At 42.8% G+C, this 22,817-nt stretch overlaps 1 long non-coding RNA gene across 1 annotated transcript; it reads right to left on the bottom strand.

Annotated features, from left to right (window-relative positions):
- Positions 1-1,527: 1,527 nt before the first annotated feature.
- On the bottom strand, positions 1,528-10,718 carry LOC123724603 (uncharacterized). The gene is made up of 2 exons (XR_006757140.1): positions 10,478-10,718; positions 1,528-2,102 (listed from the first exon to the last, which is right to left on the bottom strand). It is a non-coding gene; the product is annotated as an uncharacterized lncRNA (long non-coding RNA).
- Between the last annotated feature and the right edge of the window lie 12,099 nt (positions 10,719-22,817).

The following is a 22,817-nucleotide window of genomic DNA, read 5'->3' on the forward strand; positions in this document are numbered from 1 at the left end:
GAAATAAAAGATCCCAGAATTGTTACATACGCACAGAATGCTTATATCTAAAAAATGTTGGGCACAAATGTATTTACATCCCTGTTAGTGAACATTTCCCCTTTGCCAAGATAATCCATCCACCTGACAGGTGTGGCATATCAAGAAGCTGATTAAGCAGCATGATCATTACACATGTGCACTTTGTGCTGGAGACAATAAAAGGCCACTCTAAAGTATGCAGTTTTGTCACACAATACAATGCCAAAGATGTCTCAAGTTTTGAGGGACCGTGGAATTGGCATGCTGACTGCAGGAATGTCCACCAGAGCTGTTGCCAGAGAATTGAATGTTCATTTCTCTACTTGTGTCACCATGCCAGCCCAGGACCTCCACATCCGGCTTCTTCACTTACAGGGATCGTCAGAGACCAGCCACCCAGACAGCTGATGAAAGTGAGGAGTATTTCTGTCTGTAATGAAGCCCTTTTGAGGTTAAAAACTTGTTCTGATTGGCTGGGGCTGGCTCCCCAGTGAGTGGGCCTGGCTCCCAAGTGGGTGGGCCTATGCTCTCCCAGGCCCACCCATGGCTGCGGGCCTAGTTAATTTATTTCAACTGACTGATATTCTTACATGAACTGTGAATCAGTAAAATCGTTGAAATTCTTGCGTGTTGCGTTTCTGGTTCTGAACTTCTTACACAAGTGGGACCGCTGTGACTTTGTGACAATGACCACACTAGCAGCTGTTCAAACACAGTTACACCTCTGACAACTCCAAAAACAACAGACGCTATGCCGCTGTTGGATATCGCCAGTTAACACCTGATCTGATTGAATCTAGGCCCTAGTATGTGTGTGTACAGTATGTCTGTGTGTGTGTGTGTGTGTGTGTGTGTGTGTGTGTGTGTGTGTGTGTGTGTGTGTGTGTGTGTGTGTGTGTGTGTGTGTGTGTGTGTGTGTGTGTGTGTGTGTGTGTGTGTGTGTGTGTGTATATATGTGTATTGGCTGGTGATTGATTCGATAGGCTCTCAACAGTTGGATTTACTTTCCCTTATGTGAGTTAAGGATCTGCCGGCAAGGTGATATGCACAATAACTTTCCCTATACCGCCTACAGATGCTGTAGGTGCGTCATGACTCATCCTCGTAAAATCTAAAGAACATGTCTGCTGCCACATGATTAGTCAGCCAGTCGATTTCCCTCAGTAGAAAGACGTAGCCCTTTCCTGCAGTCAAATGACCTAGTGACCTCATGGGGGGGAATTTTACTCATATTTGTCATCATTTCATCATTAATAAACATTATTTTTTTTAACTCGCCAGAAATCTGGTGTTTCTACAGTATGTCAAACGGATTTTGTTATATTTCAGTCTTCTGTGATGTATATAAAGTGTAATATTGGGATGCAAATACAAAACTCTATATCTGACATGGTACAAGTGACTTCAACAAGACCATAACCATGTGTGTGAGGTGTATACTTCTGTTTCAAAGTTTAAGACTACAAAGAAACACTCTGTGTGACCCTGATTTAACCCACTGCAGTAAAAGGTTAACGACAATTTATTGCACCCTGTATTAATAACCCTTTCAGTATCCCCTCAGTCTTCCCAGCCCAGAATATTTCTCATAGTTGGAACTTGTAATTGTAATTGACACAATACAGGTGGTGGCACCTTGGTTTGTGCTCTTTGAAGCCCACATTCCTTCTGCTGTTATTGATCAGGAGATTGTTGTGCAACACTGGGTTGATGAGGTATGTTGTGTTCTGAGGTAGTGTTGGTGTGGCTGTATGCGTGTGTCCCAACCAAAGGTGAGCTGCTGCGCTGGTTGATCCTGTGTCTACTCCCATGAATCCAGGCAACATGATTCACTGAGAGGAGCGTTGAGTCAATAAACGCATCCAAGCTATGTATCCTCCTCACACACTTATACGCACACACCCATACTCAGGCACGCATGGAACACGTGCTCGCCCACACACACACACACACACATATTGCATACACACATGCACACCTGACACAAACACATACACACATGCAGACACGTGTGCACACACAAACACACTCGATACTGCAGGATATTCCCACTGTTGACACAGCCAGCTCTGACATTTGTCCTGCAAGAGAGAGAACATTGTATTAGCATTATAGTGTGTGCATATGGGAAATGTTTTACATGCATTTGCATCAAAGGTTTCCTTGATGCAGTTAAGAGCATGCCATCCTGTATGACAAGCTGAGACCTTGATTACACACTTAATATTCCCCTGACGGTATTGCACGTCATCATCAATATCAATAGGTGTCTTTCTTTACTAACAATAACCATACCAGGGCAGCATGACAAAGTTTCGATGTGGAAAATGACATTTCATTTTTCATTGTTTGTCATGGCATGACTTTGTTTGGTTTGAAATGATAAATTGCAGACAATGGCATTTGGACTTTGATTGAAGATTAGACAATGAAAATCATACCATTTGTTGACCTGCATGTGTATTTTTTGTCAGGGGTACAAAGTGCTGCCTTCCAAAGTGGGGGAAGTGAAGCATGACGGCTGTTTCAGACACCGGAAGTGGCTTTGTCTCATGCTCGGCTGAGTTAGATATAAGCAGGAAATGTGCCTCTATCTCTCCCATGTCTCTCTCTCTGTCTATCACTCTCTTTTTTTCTCTTTCTGAAGCTTTCTTACTCACTCGCTTTATTCTTTCTGTTTTACCCTCTCTCACTTAATCAGCTCGGAACACTCAATGATTTATCTTTCTCCTACCTCTCTTTCTCTTTCCCTCCATCTCTTGGTCTGTCCAAATGCTAGTTATCCAGGCTGAGAGTGAGTGAGTGAGATGTGTGTGCGTGCGTGCGTGCGTGCATCTGGCGCTCATGCCCATCGTGTGTGTACATACATGTGTGTTAGAGTGTCAGTGAACACAAAGCACTGTCCTGGTTTGGACCCTCACCCTGCCTGGCCTGGGTCTGGCCCTGTCCGGCCCTGGTCCCCCCACAGCCATCACTAGTGAACCCATCCTCTAGTGTCTGTCCATCACACACACACACACACACACACACACACACACACACACACACACACACACACACACACACACACACACACACACACACACACACACACACACACACACACACACACACACACACACACACACACACACACACACACACATCCATTGAAAGGTAGTTAGCTGTGGGACCAATGCATTGAAGTAGTGTTCAAGTAGTAGGAATAGGAGTTACTGTCATGATAGCTGTAATGTCGCTTTAACGAAGGTAGTATTAAAAGGAAAATGCATTACAAAAAAAAACATCCGTCATAAGACAAGCAAAGTATTTTACAGAAGCTTGGGTGGTTGTTGCTGTTATAGCGGTATTAGCAACAGTAGTAATAGTAGAAGTAGTAGTAGTGGTAGTAATTGTTGCTGTCGTAGTATTTATATTATTTTAACAGTGGTATCAGTAGTCGGACCGGTAGTATGAGAATGGAGTGTTGGCACAGTGGTTGTTTTTGCCGCGTCTAGTCATTTTATTGCGTGTGTAGAACAGCCTAACCAAAGCACGCACACCTTGGCATTAGGACAGAGCACAAAGCATACCTTCTCATGTGTTTGACTTGTAGCTCACGCCTCCCTTTGGCTAACAGCCTCAAGTAGCATGTCCTCTGGTTACCACCCAGTTGTCAATGTGCTAAAGTTCACAGAATAATTGTTTAGTATCCATTGAAGAATAGAAAAGGGAGTTTTTATTAGTGCTAGTTGTGTAGGGAGAGATATTAGCCACCCATGCCCATCATGCTCCCTGCTACCACCCTAACTGGATATTCATCATAAGGATTCTTTTACGATTCAAACGAGAGATTCCTTTTGAGACGCTGAGACCCAGCAGAAGATAGATTGTCTTTGATAGTTCAAACCCTAACATCATGGTATAGGTTTCTTATAGCAGGTAGGTTATTTTCATAAGTCAATGATCCATAACATAATACTTATGGGTTTATTACAGAGCCAATTACCCAGACCCAAAGCTCTATTCAATTTGTATCGCAGAAGTTCAGCGTTACAGTGTGATTGATATTTAAAAGGCAACGTTTCCATGTTAGCGGAGTGCATTCATGTGTCAATTGGAAATGACCTTTACATTTCTATTGTGCAATCTGTAGCACTTCAGCGATACAGATTGGATAGAGCCCCTAGTCTCTTAGACGGAGTAAATGATGTGTTTACTAGTAGGGCACCTGCACTGTGGTTTTGTTTGTGAATGCATGCATAAGCATACGTGTGTGACGCTGTGACGGGCATCACTTATAAATCATCATGCAACATGTGTAGTCATCATTCTAGCCAATGTGTTTGTTGCCTTGTGTTGCTCTGTAATTTAGTTGATCACTCTTTTGTTGCTGAGAATTTTCCTGCACAGCCGGAGATGCAGACTTGAATGTAGTCAATATTTAAAAACGCTTTAAAATCCACTTTAAAATTTCAGACTTGATTTGCCCGAACAAAAAATGATCAACCCCTTTAAGAAATGACCATTAATTATAATCCACATAATAATTCTAAATTGCTGTTACTGGAGGATTATTTTTGTGCTGTAGCAAACTAGCTCAAATTAAGATCCTACATCTGTATTTAATTTTCAGAGTGCTTTTGATTGTGCATACATGCAGGAATGGGCAAAAATTACAAATTACAATTACAAAATACGATAAAGATCAATGTATAAAAAAAATACATAATACTTCATTTACATGTACAGTTGAAGTCGGAAGTTTACATACACCTTTGCCAAAAACATTCTAACTCAGTTTTTCACAATTCCGGACATTTAATCCTAGTAAAAATTCCCTGTTTTAGGTCAGTTAGGATCACCACTTTATTTTAAGAATGTGAAATGTCATAATAATAGTAGAAATAATTATGTATTTCAGCTTTTATTTCTTTCATCACATTCCCAGTGGGTCAGAAGTTTACATACACTCAATTAGTATTTGGTAGCATTGACTTTAAATTGTTTAACTTGGGTCAAACATTTCGGGTAGCCTTCCACAAGCTTCCCACAATAAGTTGGGTGAATTTTGGCCCATTCCTTCTGACAGAGCTGGTGTAACTCAAATCAAGTCAAATCAAATGTATTTATATAGCCCTTTGTACATCAGCTGAAATATCAAAGTGCTGTACAGAAACCCAGCCTAAAACCCCAAACAGCAAGCAATGCATGTGAAAGGCCTCCTTGCTTGCACACACTTTTTCAGTTCTGCCCACACATTTTCTAAAGTATTGAGGTCAGGGCTTTGTGATGGCCACTCCAATACCTTGAATTTGTTGTCCTTAAGCCATTTTGCGACAACTGGAAGTATGCTTGGAGTCATTGTCCATTTGGAAGACCCAATTGCGACCAAGCTTTAACTTCCTGACGGATGTCTTGAGATGTTGCATCAATATATCCAAATAATTTTCTTCCCTCATGATGCCATCTATTTTGTGAAGTGCACCAGTCCCTCCTGCAGCAAAGCATCCCCACAACATGATGCTGCCACCCCCGTGCTTCACGGTTGGGATGGTGATCGTCGGCTTGCAAGCTTCCCCCTTTTTCCTCCAAACATAACGATGGTCATTATGGCCAAACAGTTTTATTTTTGTTTCATCAGACCAGAGGACATTTCTCCAAAAAGTACTATCTTTGTCCCCATGTGCAGTTGCAAACCGTGGTCTGGCTTTTTTTATGGCGGTTTTGGAGCAGTGGCTTCGTCCTTGCTGAGCGGCCTTTCAGGTTATGTCGATATACGACTCGTTTTACTGTGGATACAGTTACTTTTGTACCTGTTTCCTCCAGCATCATCACAAGGTCCTTTGCTGTTGTTCTGGGATTGATTTGCACTTTTCGCACCAAAGTATGTTAATCTCTAGGAGACAGAACGCGTCTTCTTCCTGAGTGGTATGACGGCTGCTTGGTCCCGTGGTGTTTATACTTGCATACAATTGTTTGTACAGATGAAGGTGGTACCTTCAGGCGTTTGAAAATTGCTCACAAGGATAAACCAGACTTGTGGAGGTCTTGGCTGATTTTTTTTGATTTTCCCATGATGTCAAGCAAAGAGGCACTGAGTTTGAAGGTAGGCCTTGAAATATATCCACAGGTACACTTCCAATTGACTCAAATAACAGAAGCTTCTAAAGCCATGACATCATCTTTGGGGATTTTCCAAACTGTTTAAAGGCACAGTCAACTTAGTGTATGTAAACTTCTGACCCACTGGAATTGTGATACTGTGAATTATAAGTGAAATAATCTGTCTGCAAACAATTGTTGGAAAAATGACTTGTGTCATGCACAAAGTAGATGTCCTAACCGACTTGCCAAAACTATAGTTTGTTAACAAGAAATTTGTGAAGTGGTTGAAAAACGAGTTTTAATGACTCCAACCTAAGTGTATGTAAACTTTCGACTTCAACTGTATTTTGTATTTTACGAACAGCAACAACATTCTCAGTAACGGTTACAGAAACGTTTTACTTGCTATGGCTGTGAAATGTTGTTGTTTATCTACCTTAGTTGAGTGCACTGACTGTCAGTCACTCTGGATACGAGTGTCTGCTACCCCTGACCAAAATGTTCATGTGAAAATTAGCATACCGAAATAAACTGAAAAGCACACTTGGTATTATTATTGGCCTTGTTTCGGGGCGGGGCTCATTAGAATAATACTCAGCATGCTTTGCAATTGTTCATTTTTACATATACAATTACATTTAGTTCATTTAGCAGACGCTCATCAGACCATAGTGCCATCGGACTTCTGATACCAAGGCAGGGTGAAAGGGGGCCACAAAACGGTGAGCCGCTATAAAAAAAAATAAATGAAAATACAAGTGACAGCTCTCGAAAGTATGTTTTCACAAAATACATTGAAGTGTAGTTCAGCCCAGTTTAATACAAATTACAAAATACTCAGAAGTAATTGAAATTCCTATTTCCAATAGAAAATTCTGCCCATCTCAGCATGTGCAGTCACAAAAGGGCGCGCGCACACACACACACACACACATACTCACATACACACAAATGGACACACACACACACACACACACACACACACACACACACACACACACACACACACACACACACACTGAGCTTTAAACTACAACATGTTATATATTTCTATGTGGTCCGTTCCTAGCTTTGCCCAGCGAAGGCAAAACAAAAAAAAGAGGAAGAAAGACGAGTTTGCTGACACGTATCCAATTCCAGTCAGTTGTCAACAATGTGTGCTGTTGTACAGAGTACAGACTATGATGAGTTTATCTGTGTCTGCATCTGAGTCGGTGTGTGCCTTCATATGTCAGTGGTGTGTCTGTGCACATATTGTATGTGTGTGAGCAGCGGCTCTGGCAGAGTATTTAAAGCCAGGCCGGTGTGTGCGTGTGTGTGGTTGACTAGTTTCTTAGCCTAAGGGGACCTTAATTCCCCCTCCTACTCCGGAGAGCAGTTCAATGAAGACTGAGACAGTTCAACCTCTGAGTGGGGACAGAGGAAGCACAGCGAGGACAGAGGAAGCAAAGTGGGGACAGACGGGGACATATGTCGGTGTTAGCTGTAATACTAGGCACAGTAAACTATTGTCCCACACTAGCATTACTTGAATTAGCATCACGTGTCCCATGAATTACTCAACTCAATTCAACATTTCATCGTCCAATCAGAAAGATGGTCATGTGCCTTGAGAAGGGGAAGTCGTTGTCGCTTAAGCGTGGATGAAAGTTTATTCATGAGACCTGAGTTTTAGTCACACACTCTTCACTCATTCCTTGTTGTGTGTTCTGTTTTTGTAGGAATGATATTAGTTGACATTTCTGGAAGTCTTACCGGCTGTGGCTGAGTAAGTGCCATATATTTGTCTGGAACTTGGAGCGTACCATCCCACATGCAGCTACAATTACGGGTGATTTATTTGTTACAGTAACGAAGCCAAAACGGTTGTTTTAAGTGAGTCCACCGTTTTCACTTCTTGTGGTTGAATCGACCACTAAATAGCTTGCTCTTGAAAGCCTCTCCTCTCTTTTTACTCTCCGGGCCCATAAATAATAAATGCTGTTGTCCTGAAATGGGTATCATGTGCATCTTCTGTCTGAGTCAGTCAACCTCTTGGGGTTGTGAGTCATTTTTAGGGACCTCTCATCCTAGATCTTGCGTATGACCCACGCCATTCAATCAACATCCAGACCTTTGTGTATCATCATTGCAGCTGAACTGTCTAAGATGGCTGGGGATGGTAGCTATGAGTCGGACTCCATGAGAGGTGCGCGGCTGGAGCGATACGAGAAAAGAAGTTCAAAGGCGTCCATAACGAGTTGATAAGGAACAGGGGGAAATATGTTTGTGTTTATAGTCGTGATGCCTCGGAAAAGTCTGGGTTGAGGTTAAAGACTGTTGGTTTGGATTCACTTTATAAACGCACACATGCAGGCAGGCAGGAACACAAACCCAGGCAGACACACACACACGCGCACACGCACACACACACACCCCTACTTGAATGAGGATGAAAACATGACATTTCAGGTCATCCCATCTCCGTTTCCACTTAGTGCTATTGTGGAGATGAGTGCTATTTTTACACAGTTTGAGTGGATTATTGAGGATTATTACTTTTTTGCCCATGACGATTACATCGCATAGCTAACATGAATCATTAGTCCACAAGGTATTGCATTGCATAATATCTACTGCTAAGAGAGAAACAAAATGTGGTTTTGTTGAAAATGTAATGATTCTTTTCACTACGCATGATTCAGCCGTTGCCTGTGAGATTGACTCATTCTCTTGAAGTTTTATGTCATCAAACACTTGGCCGCTTTATAAGGCTAGAGAAACTGCCTGATCTCATTTTTATAGTATTTTATCTGCAGGGCTTTTTGAGGTGCTAGCTTCATGATAGTCATCTGATATGGCACAGGCTAGACAGTATTCAGACCCTGCGCTCTACTGCTTGATATACCTCTGTTCTGTACCTTTTGAACAGTAGCAGAAGCTGCAGGGAAAAGTAAGAAACTGTGCAGTGTGGCTTTGTGTATAAACTGTGTAGCTAAAGAGATGGGGTATACAAGATGCTCTATGAGCAGCGTGTTAATAAGGCACTTGTTCAATTTGCCCACATTGCACAATTCTTGCCTAGTTTATAAAGATAAAGCTACACGTTAAATCATTCCTTTATTGGTTATAAGAGTGTAATCAGTCGCCAGAATGTCTGAAATGAGTTTTGAGTCCTTTTCCCATGTACAAAATATGGCATGGCCTGGGAAGAAATATCTCAGTGTCTCTCAGTGTCAGACTCTTAGGAACATGCAGTTCCTTTGGCAAAGATTGAGTCATACTGTCTAGTCTATAAAAGTCTGCCTGTCTGTGTAGTCTTGAGACAGTGAGTGAGGGAGGGAGGAAAGACATTCCCAGCCACCTGTATGATTAAAGCAAAGATAGTCTGGTCTGAATGCTCTGAATCTGAATCTCTTTCTCTCTCTCTCTCTGCCTACGTCTCTCTCTACCTCTCTGCCTGCCTGCCTCTCTCTCTCTACCTCTCTCTCTCTCTCTCTCTCTCTCTCTCTCTACCTCTCTCTCTCTCTTTCTCCTCTTTAGACTGTCTGGGAAGACTTTCCCCCGACCTCTCTTGGCACATGTATTTGGGTTTTCCCTCTGTGACTCAGAACTACTCCAGCCTCCCTCCCTCCTTTTCCAACCTTTCTTTTCCTCTCCAAGCAGACTGAGACTGGGGCGTGCCACCGTGGAACGGGCCAGGAAGTGGGAGGGAGCGAGAGAAATGAGACAGGGAGAGACAGGAAGAGTAAAGACTAAGCACAAATTTGAACCTGGAACAAACAGAGGGATACAGACAGATGGGGAGGGGGAAGGAGAGGGGGGAGGGGATGAGACGAGGGGTCGGGGACCAACATGTCTAATGTACCGTATATTATTCCGCATGCAAAGTCATGCAAAAACTTGCAAATAGCTAGATTAGTGACGTTATTGCATACCTGAACGCTTTTTGATCGCTGAAAGGGTTTGACCCATACATAGATGATTTGCATTGGGGAACCTGGCTGCAGACAGATATTCTGCAACCTGACCTTACAGTCAGCCACCATGCTTTTTATTCAGGAACAACGCACTCTCCCTTCTAAAAAAAAAAAACGTTCCTTCCTATTCAACCACTTCAAGAAAATGCCATAGGTCTATTTGGAAGTAACTATCCCCCACAGAGAATTGTAATCTGTTAGCTTTTCATTTATTTTGCTGCAGCCGTCAACCGAACATGAAACATTTTTAACGGAAGAGATCGCGTCATTAGGTTTGGAACCAGGAAGTCATCAAACACACACAGGCTATAAATGGACTTTGCTTTCATCTAAGTACCCTAGCAACATCACATGCAGCCGATGCAAAGGCCATGAAACGTTTTCTGGGTGTTGTCCGCACTCCCACATACCTCTCATTACCACTGACATCGGAATGTGCAGTATGCAGGCAAGAATGTGATAACACCAACAGTTTTGTAATTCCTCATCCATGTTTTCCCAGTCTGCATTCCGTGGAAGTACAGGCCTCCAATTCTAACCGAGACATTTCTGACATTACGACGGTGGAATCCTGCTTAAGATCTGTTCTCTTCTCACTAAGCCTGTGTCTTGGTTGCGGCCATCCGGCAGAGTGCATTGGTCTTGTTGTTCGAGACAAGGGGAGGGAGGGAGTTCGTCATCCCTCCCTCTCTCATAGGTGTGCCTAGCCTGCTTACACACACTCCTATTCAACTTGACTGAGGCATGGGGGATTAGCGTAACATAGCAGGTAACTGACGTGGCTTCTATCTTGTCTGCACAACAAAGTGTTCTCTCTGTTAGTCAGGGAAGGGCATTGTTTGCCAATGAGGTGCACCAACAATACTGCGCCAATGAGGTGCACCAACAATACTATGCATGTCGCACGGTTGTCACGGTAACATCAAATTGTTCCAACAATATGTTTTAAAATGCATAGATACTTCTGATGATCAATTGTTATCCTAATTTGAAGTATGTTCAAATTGTGTAGAATTGGGGTCATTTTGAAGATAGGTACAGCTCTCATGGTGAATCCACTGTGTTTCCCTGAGAATCTAAATTAGGCCACGAAGAGGCTTCCTCTGCGCTCTCTTCTGAAATCTTTCAGGACACTCATGCTGTGCTTAACAGGAATTCTCCTGGGCATGATGACAATTTGGTTTGTGAATTTCACCCCCAATAACGACTTGTTTCTTTCACAATGTTTATTCAAGTACATCATCGGCTTGAGGCAAATTTAAATGACCGTAAAAGTGAAGGGAAGGAGAGGCAAATAATCTTTACTTTGTGAGGAAACCAGGGCAGACAAGCAAGTGGTTTTTGAAGTAGGTCGCCTGCAAGCTAACATTGCCTAGCAACTGGAGTGGTTTGGGTTGGAGGGTGGAGGTGTGGAGGGGGGGGACTCTGGACAGGGACATTTGTTTAATCAAAACTGTCCCCTCGGTCCCCACCCCCCAACTCCCACCCCACCAGCTGTGTCAGCGTGGTGTGCGTCTGAGCGAGTCAGCAAGCAGGCAGCCTAGACTGTGAACCGAGCAGCAGGGACCCCTAGATACACGCAAACAACACACACAGAGCCAGAGGCAGCGTCTCTGTGTGAGAGTTACTGGGTCACTCCCAGCGCTGTGAAAGCTGGCCGAATCAGGTCAAATCTGCAGAAAGAGGGGAAATGAGGCCCACTGATCTGTAAACTCTCTCTCTCTCTCCGTTTTTCTCAGGGTCCCAGGGCTGGCTGACCTGACCTGCTGACTTGTTCCACTGTCAGTGGGAGGGGTGTGAAGGGGGAGGAGGGCTCTGAAGTTCACACCCTTTGGCCACTCCCCTTAAAACCAATACTTTATTAGATAATAGCCATTGTTGCATTTTCCATCAATTTTTCTTTTGTTCAACTTTTGCACTAAATATAAAAGTTAAAATCATCATAATTGTTTATATGTTTGAATAAAGTACTTTTGCAACAAATCGCTGCACTTACTTAGATGTTGTACTTTGCACATACAGGAATACGCAATGTATGCACAGACGGCCACCCGTGTTCAATCCCCCAAACATAGATGAAAAATGACATCATTGAAATATTCCTGAAAATAAGACACAAGGGGCTGTAGTACAGTTACACAGTAATGAGACACAGCAATGAGACACAGTAATGAGACACAACAATGAGACACAGTAATGAGACACAACAATGAGACACAGTAATGAGACACAGCAATGAGACACAGTAATGAGACACAGCAATGAGACACAGCAATGAGACACAGTAATGAGACACAGCAATGAGACACAGCAATGAGACACAGCAATGAGACACAGTAATGAGACACAGCAATGAGACACAGCAATGAGACACAGCAATGAGACACAGCAATGAGACACAGTAATGAGACACAGCAATGAGACACAGCAATGAGACACAGTAATGAGACACAGCAATGAGACACAGTAATGAGACACAGCAATGAGACACAACAATGAGACTCAGCAATGAGACACAGCAATGAGACACAGCAATGAGACACAGTAATGAGACACAGTCATGAGACACAGCAGTGAGACACAGTAATGAGACACAGCAATGAGACACAGCAATGAGACACAGTAGTGAGACACAGCAGTGAGACAGTAATGAGACACAGCAGTGAGACACAGCAATGAGACACAGTAATGAGACACAGTAATGAGACACAGCAGTGAGACACAGTAATGAGACACAGCAGTGAGACACAGTAATGAGACACAGCAATGAGACACAGGGGCGGCAGGGTAGCCTAGTGGTTCGAGCGTTGGACTAGTAACCGAATGGTTGCAAGTTCAAATCACCGAGCTGGCAAGGTACAAATCTGTCGTTCTGCCCCTGAACAGGCAGTTAACCACTGTTCCTAGGCCGTCATTGAAAATAAGAATTTGTTCTTAACTGACTTGCCTAGTTAAATTAAAAAAAATAATAAAATGAGACACAGCAGTGAGACACAGCAGTGCCTCTGCTGGAGCTGGGTATGGATCTCTACAGTGCAGTGCCCAGTGTTGGGGAGTAGTGAACTACATGTAGTTCAACCAGTAATTTAGCGACATTTTGCAGTAGCTTGGTGGTAGTTGAACTAAATACAAATCTTTGTAGTGTTTTCTGTAGTTATTTACTTTTTTGCCATGTAGCGGTGTAGTTAACTACTTTTAAAGTAACTTTAGTTAAGTAAACTATATTTTTCATAAGGGTACCTTTAGTGTAGCTTAACTTCTTTCACTGTGAAGTAATTGGTGGCTTGGTAAACTATATTTTCAGAGTAGCTTCCCCAACACTCGGGGCGCCACATGTAGGCTCCCATTATGCCGTGCTTATTAACCCTTGTGACCGCCTGACAGCCAGGGCCACAAAGCAGTTCCTTTTGCCTTCGTGGAACTATCCTGCTGTAGAATGGGTGCAAATGGGCCCGGCGTTAGGGTGACAGTATCGGTAAATGACAACTGTCTGTTCAGCAAGGTGAGGGTGGGATCTGTGGAACATGACCTCGCATAAACCCCTCTCATCCCTCCTAAACCTAGGTCACAGTGTGATTAGTTAGGCAAGAGGATCCTCCTGGTTGAGCCCAAAGCTTTAACAAATCAAATCAAATTGGATTTGTCACATGCTTCATAAACAACAGGTGTAGACTTACATTGAAATGCTTACTTACGGGTCCTTTTCCAACAATGCAGCGTTATAGATAAAGATCAAAATTATATTTGAAATAGTAACACGAGGAATAAATACACAGTGAATAACGAATAACAATAACGAAATAAAAATATCATGGCTATATACAAGGAGTACAAGTACTGAGTTGCTGTGCAGGGGTACAAAGTAATTGAGGTAGCTATGTACATATAGGTAGGACGAAAGTGACTAGGCAACAGGATAGACAATAGACAGTAGCAGCAGCGTATGTGGTGAGTGTGAAAGTGTGTGTGTGTGTGTGTGGGGTGGGGTAGAGTCCGGTGTGTGTGCAGAGTCAGTGCAAGAGAGTTAACGCAAAAAAGGGTCAATGCAGGTAGTCCGGGTAGTCATTTGATTAGCTATTTAGCAGTCTTGTGGCTTGTGGGGTAGAATTTTAGGGGTTGAATATTTAAGATGATCTGAGAAGAAAGTGTAACCCTTTCATGGTGAAAAGGACATCTCTGTAAATTAACTTGTATGATATTGACTCGCAAGGGGGAAAATGAGAGGCGAGGTATATTACTAATAGATAGAGAAAGTGTTCACACTCCTTGACTTTTTCCACATTTTGTTGTGTTACAGCCTCAAGATTTTTTTTGGTCTCTAGCCTACACACAATACCCCATAATGTCAAAGTGGAATTATGTTTTTCAAAATGTTTACAAATTAAGAAAAAATGAAAAGCTGAAATATCTTGAGTCAATAAGTATTCAACCCCTTCGTTATGGCAAGCCTAAATAAGATCAGAAGTAAAAATGTATTTACCAAGTCACATAAGTTGCAATAAGGACTCTGTGTGCAATAATAGTGTTTAACATGATTTTTTAATGACTACCTTATCTCTGTACCCCACACATACAATTATCTGTAAGGTCCCTCAGTCGAGCAGTGAATTTCAAACACAGATTCAACCACAAAGACCGGGGGGGTTTCCATCCCTTGCAAAGAAGGGCACCTTATTGGTAGCTGGGTAAAAATAATAAAAGAAGACATTGAATATCCCTTTGAGCACGGTAAAGTTATTAATTACACTTTGGATGGTGTTTCAATACACCTAGTCACTACAAAGACACAGGCGTCCTTCTAACTCAGTTGCCGGAGAGGAAGGAAACAGCTCAGGGATTTCACCATGAGGCCAATGGTGACTTTAAAACAGTTACAGAGTTTAATGGCTGTGATAGGAGAAAACTGAGGCTGGATATAAAAACATTGTAGTTACTCCACAATACTAACCTAATTGACAGAGTAAAATGAAGGAAGCCTGTATAGAATAAAAAATATTCCAAAACATGCATTCTGTTTACAACAAGGCACTAAAGTAATACTACAAAAAAACGTGGCAAAGCAATTAACTTTTTGTCCTGAATACAAAATGTTATGTTTGGGGCAAATCCAATACAACATATTACTGAGTACCAATCTCCATGTTTTCAAACATAGTGTGGTTGCATCATGTTAGGGGTTTGTTTGTAATCGTTAAGGACTGGACAGTTTTTCAGGATAAAAATAAACTGAATGGGGCAAAGCACAGGCAAAATCCTAGAGGAAAACCTGGTTCATCCTGAATTCACCTTTCAGCAGGACAATAACCTAAAACATCAAATCTACACTGGTTGCTTACCAAGAAGAGTGGCCGAGTTACTGTTTCGACTTAAATATGTTTGAAAATCTATGGCAAGACCTGAGCATTGTTGTCTAGCAATGATCAACAACCAATTTGACAGAGAATTTTGAAATGAATAATGGGAAAATGTTGCACAATCCAGATGTGGAAAGCTCTTAGAGATTTATCCTGAAAGACTCACAGCTGTAATCTCTGCAAAAGGTGATTCTAACATGTATTGACTCAGGGGGTCGAATACTTATCTAATCAAGATATGTTACTGTTTTGTTTTTCAGAATTGTTTTACAAATGTTATAATTGTTCTTCCATTTTGACATCACAGAATATTTTGTGTAGAATATTGACAAAAATGGACTGAATTTTCTCCCATGCAATAACAGTAGATGCAGTGACTCAATGAAATACAACCACACACTCAATGCAATTTAACAAATGATCAGTTACACAATACAATCCATTACAATGTATAGCAATAAAAATAGAAAAACCCCAGGTATTAGAGTCCACTCTTATAAGACTCAGTCATTGACACTGTTCGACCTAGCAAGCTTGCAAGCTAAAGTTTGTGCGCACGTTGGAGCTCAAATTAAGGTATAATGAATTATTCAACAAAATGAATGGAAACCCAAGCAACAGTCTGTTTTACTAAATGCAACTCGTAATCTCTTCCGATGTAAAAGTTTTAAGCTCAACAACAAATAGTGTTGTCTCTTTTCTCCTTATATCTCGAGCAGAATCAGGCCTTCCAGTGCCTCCAAAGTCCCGTGCTACAGCAAACCCAGAGTTCACACGATTGGCCCAAAAACTTAACAAGGCTTCTAATTGGCTAAACCAAACCAGGTTACTTTAGTTCACATCAACGGTATCAATCACAATATAAGGAAATAATTAAGTGGATGGTATATCAAAGAACTCAATGTGATTCTTAAATTATTGACATAACGCTTCTTTGAAGTTGAAACACGAAAGCAACACAATTGTTTGATGTAATGCAATTCCAAAAAATACAAAAATGTAGTGTTTCTAATACTTGGTTTAACAGGGTATTACACAAGTGATGTGAGAACTAGTGTAGGCCACATTAAATCAGGTGGTGGGCCAGAAATGGCCCCCTGGCCTCATGTTTTAGACCTCTGGCTTAATTAAGGTATCTTCTTAGTTGAGCTCATAGGTTCTTAGCAGTAGTAGCAAACTAACAGCATTAATTGGTCAATTCAATGCAAAAAGGGAGTGAAGTGTAATACTATCTCACTGCAACACTCAAGGACAGGAACTCACAGATGTACATGTTTGTCAGTGTTTGTTATGCACATACAGGAAAGACATACTGTTTGCACACTGTCTCGAACATTTTTCTTCCACACATATAATTATCATGTCGGATTGTTAGGTTTACTGCTGCAGGGGCGGCTAAACTTACCAATCCCCTATTTTCTTTTACCTGGTACCAAAGACATTGTGCGACAATGCATTTTGTCTTCGACCCTGACATTAAATGCGCGCACAGAAGCGCTAGACATTTCGGCTGCATAACTAAGACCAGAGCAAAACCATCGCCTGGAACTTTGTATTTCTTCTTGGGGTTTGACGTTTGTGTAGAGGTTTTGGGAAAGAAACATTTGGACAAAAGCTATTTATACCAACCCAAAGGAAGCGTCGGGGTGGGTTTGTGATGTGAGATAACCAGTGAGTAAGAGCGTTGGTTTTGTGAGCAATGCTGTGGGGCTGTGGGGCTGTGGGGCTGTGGGGCAGCTGAATGTGGGACGTTTGGCTTGTTATGTTGGCCCTTGAGGAAATTGTCTCACATTTCAACTCACGGCTTTCTTGCCATTTATTTCAAAAATGTTACTCTCGGTAGTGTGTGTGTGCGTGTGTCTGCGCATGCATGCATATGTTTGTGCGTCTGTGTCTGTATCTCTGTGTGTAGTCTCAGCCTATGAATGAGCAGAGGGACTGTGGGGAGACAGTGGGGAGAGTCAGAGGGATCAGACGTCTCACTGACTGACTGACTGGCCTGGTGGGCGGGTGGGTGGGTGTCTACTCTGGGACTCCGTGTGCAGTTGTTTGGCTCATGTGCCCTGCTCAATCATCGTTATTATTACAGGGTGGAGCACTGGCTTTCCAGACACTTTCAGACTGGGCATGTATCCCCGCCTGTGGTGGGGATGAGTCAGAGTGCACTCAGATCCTGCTATGAGAACATAGATTCCGTACATCTAGGATGTCTGTTTTCAACTCGTCGTCCTGTTCCCTTAGAGTTTGACTTCATTTGTTCTACAAAGTACTTTAGCGCTTGCATGCACTAAGCAAAACAAACGAGCAAGCAAACGCAGGAGCAATCGATAGATGCAACCGACTTCTGTGAGATGTACATGCAACAACCGCAGGCCTTGTGCAAGCAGTTGAAACATTTACTATACAAGCCTGGAGAGGTTTCACTCAGCCGACGCTCATCATAGCAGCGTGAGTTCAGTTCCAAGTGGAGTATCCCCCCGCCACCCGCTCGCCTTCGCTGGCTAGAAAATGGGAACAGCATGGAGAGGGCGTTGACTGGGGAGAAGGGGGAGGAGGTGGGTGAGACAGGGTCAGGGCGCCAGGGGTGGGTGTCTATTTTTAGGGACTGGGCCAGCCTTTGCGGCCAGGCGGACGGGAGGAGGGGGGATACGTTGGGGTTGCTGGAGCTTTGTGATGTAAATGGTGGCACACGCTGCTGTGGAGATTAGAGGCGGGCAGTGGTGCCAGGGAGGAGAGGGCATTGTTCTCTCCAAAGTGCCACATTCGTCTTTTATGAACAGATTTGACCCCTGACCTTGGGGGCGCTGCCATGCTTTCCTCTCCTGATACCATTCAAGGGATTTAGGCTACTCAGAAAGTCAATGTACACTCTGTACACATAAACAACCAAATGTATGAGCATAGTTTGGACACGCACACAGTGTGTCCAGAGTGTGGGTAGGGACAGTTTTGGTAGTATGACACACATTGTTGCTTCATCCCGGATATATTCGCAAGCTGTAAGGACCATAGCTGGAGTCGAGAAGCAGGTACAAGGAGTCAAACATTTAATGAAGAACAGACAAGGAACAAGACAGGAACAGCGTCAGCACACAAGTAAAAAAAACGACTTACGAACATTAATACGGAAGCGGGGAACAGAGCTGGGGGTCAGACAGATATAGGGAAGGAAATAACACAGGTGACTGAGTCCAGGTGAGTCCAGTTGATCTCTGATGTCTGTGACGAGGGAAGCAGGTGTGCATAATGATGGTGGCAGGAGTGCGTAATGTTGGGGAGCCCGGCACCATCGAGCGCCAGGGGGGAAGAGTGGGAGCAGGCGTGACACAAGCCTTGTGAGAAGCCACAGCAAGACGTCTCAGTTTGACATGCGATTTGTAAATGAGCAAACCAGGAACATTAAGAAGGACTAGCTTTATTCATCCACTCACCAAAGTCGTTTCCATGAACTCGGCGAGTTACCAACCAATTAACTAACAGATACACCCCATCTCCAGTGACAACAACAAGTCAAATCCTCTTTCCATTGTGCTACTCTTGTCTACGGTATCATGACTGAACACTGTGGAGTTAGAAGTGTGGAGTAGTTTAGTTTCATTGTTGTTTGTACACCATGAAGGCCATGGAAAGCTGGGAAAGTGCTGATGAATAGGACCAACCCTGACCCCCAATAAAGCACGAGGGCGGGCGGCTGCAGCACACGTCGCCCTTGGACAAAGCAGGTGTCACGCCAGCTGGGTAGGCCGGCCCTCATCCACCGTCAACAAACCCAACACAGAGACCTCGTCCCCCTTAGTCTCTCTTTGTTCAGGAAAACAGAGAGAGGAGGGCAAAGGAAGGGAACAGAGTGGTAGGTGTCTCCAGAGGAAGGGCCGTTGACAGTCTGGTGACTTAACAATCAGAACAGGGGGCCTTTGACTCTGACAAAGAGCGAGAGGGTTGTTTGGAAACCCGTAACCAACAGGTTAGTGCGGTACTATGTCATTATATCAGGAATGAGGAAGAAAGCTATTGTTGAGGGTTTGACATGTCACTCCAGACAGTGTCTGAAGCCTGTTGTAGCCCAGGTAACCTTACCAACGGCTGAGGTTTATACTCCTGAAGGTGTACAGTGTTACATCTGGCATCTACAGTCAATGGTGGCCGTCAAAGTCGCACTAATGACACAGTAGCACTAGTTGTCCAGTTTCACGGCATTTATGATGGTTGGGTCTTAGAGAATAGGTCAAATAGTTCAGGAGACACCTTGAGTTCCTCTGTAGACACCTGGCCTAGTGAGATGTCTTTGTTAGAGGACAAAGACTAATGAATAAGGATGCTACCAGTACTAGGCAATAGCCCTCTCTTCACTTGTTTTGTATGACCTGCCATCACATAGTTGGAGAGTAACTTATCCAATAGAACTCAGAGAGTATTCTTCAATGGAAGCTTCTCTAACATCAGATACTGTATTTACAGTGTGGTATCCATCAGGGCAGTCTCCTCTATTTTTACAAATGATTTGCCACTTACAAGAAGCTAAAATGACTATGTATGCTGATGATTGCACACTCTACACATCAGCGCCTACAGCCAGTGAGCTCACAGAGACTCTTAGCAAGGAGTTACAGTCAGTGTCAATAAACTGGTCTTAAATACATCTAAAACCAAAAGCATGGTATTTGGTTCCAAGCATTCTATTAGACCTAAACCTCAAGAGGAGTTGTGTATAAAGGGTGTGACCATTGAACAAGTTGAAGAAGTTGGAGTAACACTGGGTAGTCAGTTATCGGGGTCAAGTCATATTGACATAGTTGTTGTGACGAGGTTGAGAGGTATGTCTGTTATACAAAGATGCTGTGCGTCTCTGACACAAAGATGAACTCTACTCGTTGTTCAGGCTCTGATCTTGTCTCATCTTGATTACTGTCCGGTAATGTTGCAGCTGGCTGAAAACAAAGCAACACGCCTTGCCATTACCGCCAAATCAAAATCAAATAAAATGTCATTTGTCACATGTGCCAAATACAACAGGTGTAGGTAGACCTTACGGTGAAATGCTTACTTACAAGCCCTTAACCAACAATGTAGTTTTAAGAAAAATAACAGTTAAGAAAATATTTACTAAATAAACTCAAGTAAAAAAAATGATAAAGTTACAATAAAATAACAATAACAGGAGGTACAGGTTAGTCGAGGTAGTTGAGGTAATATATACATGTAGGTATGGGTAAAGTGACTATGCATAGACAATAAACAGGAAGTAGCAGCAGGGAAAAAATAAATAACAAATATTTTAAAAAGAGGTGGTCAATGCAAATGGTAGCCATTTGATTAGATGTTCAGGAGTCTTATGGCTTGGGGGTAAAAGCTGTTAAGAAGCTTTTGGACCTAGACTTGGCGCTCCAGTACCGCTTGCCGTGCGGTAGCAGAGAGAACAGTCTATGACTAGGGTGGCTGGAGTCTTTGGCAATTTTTAGGGCCTTCCTCTGACTCCGCTTGGTATAGAGATCCTGGATGGCAGGAAGCTTGGCCCCAGTGATGTACTGGGCCGTACGCACTACCCTCTTTAGCGCCTTGCGGTCGGAGGCCGAGCAGTTGCCATACCAGGCGGTGATGCAACCAGTCAGGATGCTCTCGATGGTGCAGCTGTAGAACCTTTTGAGGATCTCAGGACCCATGCCAAATCTTTTCAGTCTCATGATGGGAAATCGGTGTTGTTGTGCCCTCGTGCACACATAGAGCTAACATCAACAACATACATGATAGTCTTTCATGGTTGAGCGTTGAGGAGAAATTGACTACTTTGCTTCTTGTTTTTTAAGAAACGTGTGTGTGTTGAAAATGCCTAACCATAATCTATTTGCATATACTTCAAAAAGATACATACATACCCCACCAAACCCACACTATGGGTTTCTTCACGGTACACAAACCATATATATGTATATTGTATTATTATTATTATTAATTTAATGACCTTGTCTGTAACTGTTCTGTACTTTGTCATGTACAGTGCATTCGGAAAGTTTTCAGACCCTTGTACTTTTTTCACATTTTGTTATGTTACAGCCTATGTTACAGATTTTTTTTGAAAGAATCCCTCATCAATCTACACACAATATCCCATAATGACAAAGCAAAAACAGGTTTTCAGAAATGTTTGCAAATTTATAAAATCGAAATATCACATTTACATGAGTATTCAGACTCTTTACTCAGTACTTTGTTGAAGCACCTTTGGCAGCGATTACAGCCTTGAGTCTTCTTGGGTATGACGCTACAAGCTTGGCACACCTGTATTTGGGGAGTTTCTCCCTTCCTTCTCTGCAGATCCTCTCAAGCTCTGTCAGGTCGGATGAGGAGCGTCGCTGCACAGCTATTTTCAGGTCTCTCCAGAGATGTTCGATCGGGTTCAAGTCCGGGCTCTGGCTGGGCCACTCAAGGACATTCAGAGACTTGTCCCGAAGCCACTCCTGCATTGTCTTGGCTGTGTGCTTAAGGTCGTTGTCCTGTTGGAACGTGAACCTTCACCCCAGTCTGAGGTCCTGAGCACTCTGATCAAGGATCTCTCTGTACTTTGCTCCGTTCATCTTTCCCTCTATCCTGACTAGTCTCCCAGTCCTTGCAGCTGAAAAACATCCCAACAGCATGATGTTGTCTTGGAGCTCTACGGACAATTTCTCCGACCTCATGGCTTGGTTCTTGCTTCTTATATAGTGAGGTATTTACCTTTCTAAACCATGTACAATCAATTGAAATTACCATAGGTGGACTCCAATCAAGTTGTAGAAACATCTCAAGGATGATCAATGGAAACAGGATGCACCGGAGCTCAATTTCGAGTGTCTTAGCAAAGGGTCTGAATACTTACGTAAATGTGATATTTCCGTTTTTTATTTTATTGATATATTTGCAAAAAAATCTAAAACCTTTTTTCACATTGTCATTATGGGATATTGTGTGTAGATTGATGAGGGGGGAAATTATTTAATACATTTTAGAATAAGCCTGTAATGTAACAAAATGTGGAAAAAGGAAATACTTTCCGAATGCACCGTATTTGGACATTTTATGTGGACCCCAGGAAGAGTAGCTGCTGCATGTGCAGTAGCTAATGGGGATCCTAATAAACTAAACTAAACTTGTGGTGTGTGTGTGTGTGTGTGCGTCCGTGTGTGGCGCACTAAATGTGTAACCACACTGCAAAGGTCATGCATTTGACCTTTTATCAGGTTCTCCTTGTGAACACTAAATGGCCTTGAATCGATAATTTACCAAAGAGGAAACCAGCCAGAGCTATCTACTCCTTCACAAAGACACCGCGAAGAACAAAGTATTACAGGCTTTAGAACTGGGAGTAAAGCTGTAAATAGTATTTCATCTGACTCACACACTATCACGTCAGGTCACATGA

Source organism: Salmo salar, chromosome ssa10 (assembly GCF_905237065.1).
Source record: "Salmo salar chromosome ssa10, Ssal_v3.1, whole genome shotgun sequence".
Taxonomy (NCBI): domain Eukaryota; kingdom Metazoa; phylum Chordata; class Actinopteri; order Salmoniformes; family Salmonidae; genus Salmo; species Salmo salar.